Consider the following 8,670-nt stretch of genomic DNA (forward strand, 5'->3'; position numbering starts at 1 on the left):
CATCTCCGGCACCCAACATGAGTGAAAACCGGAAACAGGTGTGTCTAGATCTCCCTGGTTTCAGTCTTACCACTCTGCTCAACAAATATGTTTACTCCCAAATTATCAGCACTCCCCAGGTTTCTACAGTAAAGGGTCTGCTTGTGTATCATAAGCCTTCAGCAGCATCCTGTGGAGCAGTCTACACTCTGTGGTAAAAGGACCAGTGGACAATCTTGCTCACCTCTCCTGAGAAAAGGAGTGTCTCCAACACAGCTGTCCATTAGCTTCCATTTCTGTCTGTGGGCAATTATTCCAGAGTTTGTCTGTCACCTATGCACATCTTCCTGAGTACATAAAGTCACAGCTAAACTGGGTACAATAGCACACCAGTTGTTGAGGCTAAACACAGAGCTGTTACATTGTATTGTTTGGGGGGATAATGGTGGAAATTGTATACACAGACTCTGCACACACACAGTTACCAACAGTGTGTTTGAGCTGCACCAGGTTGAACCCACAGATGCACATTCCAAGGACATGTTATGACTGTGCTCACCACATAAGTCTGCATAGGAGTCCTGAATATTCTGAGACTTCTCTCCAGCTGGCCTTCTCTGCATCATTATATGTAGTTCTATATGGCTAGTGTGTTTTAATTTTAAAAAGTGGTGCTCGAGAGAGAAAGATGTCATGTACCAGATTCGGTGGAGAGGTTATTTTGGGGGGGGATGAAAGGGAAAGGGGGAATGGAAGAAAGGAGACCATCCTCTGGGGACAGGAGCAGGAGAAGAGAGACATAGGGGAGAGGGAGACAGAAGGAGAGACAGCAACAGACAGAGAAGTAGAGAGAGGGAGAGAAATATAGGAGGTGGTCAGGGCCTTTTAAAAGGAAACAGTGAATGTGCTCAGGTGGTGCTCTTAGTGGCTGCAGCTGAGGGCGTATCCTGTCAGAACCCCAAGGTTAGGCCAGTACAGATGCCTGAATACTAACACAGGGGACACTCATCCTACTGCAGGACAAAGGTGTATTCTTGTTAAGCATTGTTTCCTTCACACCCTGTGTAATAAATCATTGTACAAACACATACATACACTTTTAAGACTTAATAGCATAGGTATAACATAGAGAATGAATAACAGGAGCCTGGGACATGAATAGCTGTCATTATTAAATTGTGTTCTAAGAACTTTCACCTTTCAGCATTACAAAGAAAGCTTGTCCATCAGGCGAGACAGCCCAGTGTGGAAAGAACTTCTTACCAACCCTGAGGACCTGAGTTGTTTGCTACACTTTGCTTGGAAGGAGAGTACCAACTCTCAGATGTCGTCCTCTGACCCTCAAATGCTTGTGCCCACATGTGTATCCACCTAATACCATCACACATTTTTAAAGGAAAAAAAGAGAGAGAGAAAGGTGTCTGCTCTAATTTGAGACACCAAGCTGTTTCTCTGCTTCAACTCCCCTCTCCCTGATAAGAAAAAAAAAAATGTCATACAAATGACTTGTGAGTTTTACCAATGAAATGCAAGTCTAGACACCAAGATAGAACAAAATGTGGGAAATAATTGACAAATATATTAAAGAAGAAACTTCTCATGTACATGGCATTTTAAACTACTGTTTTCCCTGGGAATATTTAAAATGCAAAGTAGATAATACTTTTCAACATTTTGTTTTAAAACCAAATACATTTTCAAAGAAGTCTCGGTATATTTATATTTTAATGCCTCTTTCTCCATCAACTAATGCTGTTTCTGTAGCCCAAAGCATCTTTGGAAGAGTGTAGTGTGGTAATTGCTTTCCTCTGACAGCAAACCCCATATGCCAGAGATGTGAACATCCCTTTGTGATTGGCCCACTCAAATGTGAACATGCCCAACGGGAAAATGAGTTTGGCTTGTTAATCATTTGGAATATTTTTTTTGTTGGTGACATTGTTAATGAGGTTGTACAGTTTTTCTCCCAGTGCCTCTCCGAGATACCTAGGCAGTGTCTGATGAGGCTGTAAGATGAATCTGTTTCCTGGTTTTTCTCCCACTGCTAACCCAGGGAAGGGAGTCTCTTTGTCAAGTTTTGGTGTCAGCCCCATTTCTTCAGGCCACTGTCAGCAGTGCAGCTCCTGGGGCACTTGGCTTTTTGTGATGGACTTCTAAGACCTGGAGGTTTGGGGAATGAACTGACATTTACATCCAAACAGCCCCTTCATTAAGATCTAGTCCTGATTATCACTATATTACATTTTGTGTGTGTGTGTGTGTGTGTGTGTGTGTGTGTGTGTGTGTGTGTGTGCTGTGCAAAGCAATGAAAGGATTTTGAGCATTCTTTTAATTGGCTTTGTTCATATAATTATTAAATTAAGATTGCCATGAGTGTTTCTTCATCTGGAATGATAATTTCAAAGATGGCATTTTACAAGCAATTTTAGAAGAGGAGTTTTAAACTCAATTTTGTTAAATGGGCTCTTTTTTTTCTTACTGTAGGATACAGTGAAACTGAACTGAATAAATAAAGTCAAAATGAACTCAGAAAATGTGCAAACTGTTGGATATTTTAAGAGGATTGAATTGAATTTTAATGATAGGTTGAGGGAGTTCAGACCTTCCTAAGCACCAAATGTAACACCAGCCAGTGGTTAGAAAAGTAGTACTGCCAGGTAAAGGAACTTCACTCACACTTCAGTATGCCCTGGGTGTTGTTGGAACCAAACTCTTCTTTCTCTTCTAAGTTAATGGTCCTTCCACATGGAAAAAAATGGGCTTTCTTCTCTTAAGTCGGTCTGATGATGCAAATGCTGCACAGATTTTTAATTCCAAGAGAGGCTTCTTTCCCACACACAAAGAGCAATCAGATACAGATCACAAGCAACTGAAAAACATTGTTTGTCTGTTTGGATATTTACTGTGGCATTTCAATAAATAGTACAGAAAGTAGAGATCTACAGTTTAGTTTATATTGTAATATTTCCATTGACAATAATTATAAAAACAAATAGTTTAAATTTATAGACAAAAATACATGGTCAATTTAAATGCCTATTTAAAGGGGGCCTACCTTGATGAAAGTTAATGAGGTGTACAAAGTCTGTCTTCCATTATCGCTGATATGAACAGAGTTTTGACCTTCAAGGTCCCCAGGATCCTGAGATAAAATGGTATTCTTCAAGTATGCAAGATAAAAGAGAACAGCTTATGTTTCCCAATTCATCTTCTGTGACCTGTCAGAATTGGTCAGTTCAGGATTATTAAAGACTCATTTTAATCTTGATTTCAATGTCTTTTCCCAGATGCATTTGCCACAGAAAGTAGGAGTAGCAAAGATTCCTGATAGGATTTGCAATTTGAATCTCATTCTCTTTCTTCACCTACAGATTAAGGACTAAATCTAGAGGTCCTTGGAATTACTGCTCAACACTTTCTGCTCTCAGTGTCCTTTGACATGAAAAGAAATGGAATAGAAGACCACTAGTAGCCTGCTGTTCTCCAAGGTTAAGTTGACTCAACAATCCCAGGCTTCTGTTTGGAAATTGGTTATTTGTAACTTTGAGGCCACTGTGTGTGATTTCTATAAGGATAAAATTTCTTATTTTTTGCTCCAGATGTTTATGCAGCACTCCATTTGGCCACACCCAAAGTGCTGGCATCCTTGCTGAAGGTCTGCATAATTAGTGCTGCTGACTGCAGCTATGCTGACAGTTCTAGGGTCACTGGGACCATCATTTGAAGACCTCCAGGAAGTTGTTGGCAATCCAGGACACAGGTCTGGGAGCTTTGACCTTTTCTCCAAGGAAGATTCTACAGCTATGTGTTTGCATTTATGTTCTAGACCAGGGAATTTGCCCCTTCACAGTGCTGTCTGCTCCCCACTTCTGTTCCTGAGATGACCCCAGGTGCTATGTGTTTACTCTAAAGCTGAGCACCTCACTTCACCCTGAGCCCCTCATAGCCAGAGACCTCACACCTTGAGCAGCTCCTTCAGGCCATACCACAGCCCTGGTGCTGCGCACTGAAGATTGTCTGTACAGTCTTCCAGCTCCATAAATGATGTCAGAGGCATTGGAGCTGTGTGTTCCTCTGCACTAGGTTGGACTTCTTGGCACTCCCAGTGTTATTCTAGTCTCTTAGCACCTTTGTCCCTATTGTAAACTGTAGCTTGCATAAGTAAACACCTAGATTACCATTGCCTTCTGCTCTACTTAATAACAACAGAGACATCAAAGAACGTCATCTGAGTACCCAGCCTGGCATTCCTTGATGTGGTTTGAGGATTAGCTAGCTTCCCCAGCCCTGTTCATAAGTTCTTTGTCCTTTTCAGATGAGTGACTTTCTTCCTTCAAGTAGGTGAGTCCCTTTCTCATTTCCTCAAAGATCCTAAAAGTCACCTTCCTTTAAACAAACAAACACAAACCAAAGGCAATTTTCAATCAGAAGCTGAGTTCTGCATTACATGTCTCCCTCAGCTGTGGCTTCAGTTCCTTTTCCTCTTTAAAGCTAGGGAATCAGCATCACCCAATACTTGAAATTGTTTGTTGCTGGGTAACTATTAATGTTCCCAGTTCTCAACACAAATATCTCTCTTGCTTCATATTCTTTTCCTCATATGTCCTCAGCTACACCCAGGGATCTACACAAACTATGCTCATCTCCGTCTTGTTTCTCCCCTGAGTTAGATCTGCAACTTTGAATCTCCATTCTGTTTCCTACAAAGATGTAGGAAAATCCTTTAAACATGGGCAGATACTGTCAATGTTCACACCATAGATGATCTGATTAATAACTGTTTCTTTCCAATACTATTATAACTTTTTTTGCTTCTCTGTTTTTTGTTTGGGGGGGCGTCCCAGTATCTAAACAAACCTAATGTAAGAACAAATGAGTAGATGGTAAGTTCCCCTTCCTGTACTAACTGACAGCCTCATTCCAGAGACAGTAGCAAGCTGATTAAGAATTGCACCACTTTGATTGAATGATAGTTGAAACAAAATGAAAATAGAATAAATCTGCAAATTAGAATAACACATTTATATCTAATTCTACTCTGTTCTTGCTTCTTTTCAGACTGTTTGATCTGGCATTTGAACAAGCCAGGGCAATTCGTTTTCTTTTAGATTAAGAAATATGGTGCATTGTCCTTCAGCTCATTTATTAGTGCCTTTGATTAAGGCTCGCTATTCTAGTTCCATTTGAAATTGGAATGTCACTTGGTTGTACACATGTGTCTGACCCCAACTGACTCATCATTTACATTTTGAGCTATATTAAACTCTGGATCCTTGGAATTGAAAAGCTCATCCTGTCTTGGGAATGTAGTACTGGTAAGTATATTTTTCATATTCCACACAAAGAGAAATGGTTGTAAATAATAGACCATTCACTTTCCCAGGATATTCTACAACCCCTCGAAGATGGTAGGCAAACAGAATAAAAAAAAAAAAAGAGTTGTTTTTAAATGATGATTCATTTCAACACATTTTAAAGTTATCATTAGCTTGTGACCTGTCATTATTAGAGGAGATTAGAAACCATAAGCATTAACCACTAATCGCTAATTAAAGTCATTGGTGGGAGAAATTTGAAAAAAAAAAACACTGTGTATTTTTGCTGTGGAAGAAAATCCAAAAGTATGGCAAGTCTCTCATTAAGGTCCCACGTTTTATCTGGTTCAGGATGACTAACACACAGATTGTGCACTCTGTATTAATTACCACTTACGATTCAAACTTGAAAATACATCATTGCCTTTTTATTAAAGAAAACTGAATGCCAATCTCCATTAATTAAAAGAAAACACATTATCACAGGATGGGATTACAGAAAGCCCTTAAAAATTGTCACATTGATTTTGAAATAAATATTTTAACAAAAACATCATTGAAATTATACTAAGTAATTAAAGACAAATTGGGAACCACAAACATTGCCCCTCATGTTGCTGTAGAGTTACTGTCTCTGGACTGATCTAACCAGCCCCCATACAGCTGTCAGAGCTTGGTTTCTTCAGCCTTTCAGTCTCTCTAGTAACTTCAGTGTTCGGTTTCTTCCATCAAAGGCAGCAGCCACTCATGATCTTGATAGACCCACCTATTGCTCTAGCCTTCATTAAAATAATTAGTGAGAACTAATTCTCGTTGGTCTTACACTATGACAAACCTTTCTTCCTACACTTGCCATTCTTTTCAGTCACACACAAAAACAAATCATTCACAGATTTTATTTTGTTCTCTTTTCCCGGTGGGCCAAACACCTGCTTGCAATCCATGAGCAAGTTTCATCATTTCTTGACTGAATTCCTGGTTAGTTTTCAAAAAGCTTCCAATATTGGCTAGAGTTATAGTCTGTTCAATGTCAGTTCTGCCTGGGAACTGATATCTGATGTCCCAGTTTCTTTAAGAACTCAGAGCAGCTGGTAGCCATCCCTGTCCACAGACTACTATTGTATTGTCTGCCTCTGGGAAACCTTTATTCTTTGAGAAGTAATTACTCACTGGCCCCATCATATTGGATTCCTTTCTCAAACAATTATCTATTATAGGTACAATGCTATTGCCATGTCTGGAAGCTATGGGCATATCGCCCCATCTTGAAGAAGTTGGGTAACACATGAACAGAAATGAGAGATAGGAAACAGTTGCTAAATTCAAATAATATAGAAATCTCATCTTCAAAATTACTGGTAAAGGAAGTTCAGATCAGCAACCACAAACTGACTGCAATGATAACCTTCAGTTGGTCCCTTTTGCCTTTCTTTCTTTTGCATGATTTCCCTTACAATAGTTGATCATAGTCCACATAATGGATGGATTCTAGAGGTAAATAATCCCTAAGTTGAAACTGGACACAGCTCTGAGCATGTTAATGCCTCTGGTGTAGGCCTGCTCCCTCTGTGAGCAATAGAATTCATCAATTGGCTATGCATCTTCAGTCTCTATGTGACCCTACTGTGGGCACTTAGCAACTTGTCTTAGGTACCTGATGGATGGTGGAGGGATTACCTCACTTGTGGTGATGTGACCCTTATGTCTTGAGGCCTGTAGCACTTACTTCACTCATCACAGTGTGAGAGCACTGTGTCACTTTATAGCATCACAAGAAAGATGAACACACACACACACACACACACACACACACACACACACACACACAGAGGCAGAGAGGACAAAACTTTTCCAAAAGTGTGTGATTATAATTATGTTGTGTTATTAATTTCTTATTGTTTTATTTATAAATCAAATTTTACAATGAGTACAAATTTTTTAATGTCAGAAAAATATTTAAGATTTACAAGTATGTGATATTTTAGGCATCCAATTGGAAGATCTTGGAATGTATGTTTCATGGGCATGAGAGTCTATGATATTACAGTTTAATGTGTTGTGAAGTACGTGCAATCTATGCTTTGCAACTCACAGATTTAAGATAACTCCATACACCAAAAGTGAAGCTCAGTCCCCTTTCCTCAATGTCCTGTGTTAATTTTGATGACAGTGTAGCACATTAACTACATGCTAATTGCAACCTTGAATTCAAACATTAGAATACAACTAGTCACTTTGATAAACTCATGAGGCATTTAATGAGGACACATTCCTGGGAAGGAAACACACAGCTAGATGGCCTAATTATTTGTGAAAATTAGTGGGTGTGCAAGCTACACACCAGGCTATAGACCATTACAAGGCTCCCGTTGTATATGGGGCCTGCTCTGTGCATGGAAGGTGACTCACTACTCAGGAACAATTTTTCTATCTACCAAATATTCCGAGATTGAAGTTTTATCTTCTGAACAATAGGGTCACACTGCCAGGAGACATCCGCAATGTGCAAGTGTCTCCAAGAGGGTGAAATTCAATGAAAGGGGGGCAATGTCCTCTGATTGCTACCTGGGTATTTAACATGATCAATTTCCTGTCCTGGACTACAGGGGAAGACATTCGATTTGTCCCACAAGCATCCTCTAGAAGGAAACTGATATATAATTACATTGCTCCAGAGGGAAAGCATGTGCTAAAGTGTCATTTCCTAATGTTGTATCTTGTTTAAGATAATTCTCTCATTGTGTAACTCAACTCTAAGGAGTTTTTCCATCAGCTTGATCAACTGAGTAAACATAGGATGCTTGAATAGTTTTCTTGACGTAGTTCAACAGATATATACTAGAGACAGTGCTGAGGATAGTGTTCTTTTGCTTATATCTCAGAAAATTGGTGCAAGCACTATAGTGAGAGAAAATTATCTCTACTATAAATTTCATTCCTTATATGGATTTGTCATTAAAAATTTGACTTGTTTTCCTCCTTGTTCATTATTGAATGACAAGGATTATTACAACACAAGATGTTTATTGGGCTTCCTCATTCATTGATTAAAAATTGGTTCTAATCAAGGTGTCTGAACAATGTGTCAAAGGGTGTTAAGGTCATATAGTTGAATAACTACACAGACTAGGAAGTTCCTGAATGAAAGACACTTTGTGACACTGTGTTTTCTGACAAGCTGTCATTGTTACTGGACTTCTTGATTTTATTCTCACTCATGAAATCCCCAATATAGATGAAGAGTCTCCATGTCATGCCTGTGAATGGACAGCTTGACTCGCCCAAGCAGTGCTAAAATCTCCAGTTGGACATTCTGACAGGAACAATCTCCATGCTATGAAAATATTATGAAGATAGCGAGTATCAAGGAAGAGAT

Source organism: Cricetulus griseus, assembly GCF_003668045.3.
Source record: "Cricetulus griseus strain 17A/GY chromosome 1 unlocalized genomic scaffold, alternate assembly CriGri-PICRH-1.0 chr1_0, whole genome shotgun sequence".
In the NCBI taxonomy this organism is placed as follows: domain Eukaryota; kingdom Metazoa; phylum Chordata; class Mammalia; order Rodentia; family Cricetidae; genus Cricetulus; species Cricetulus griseus.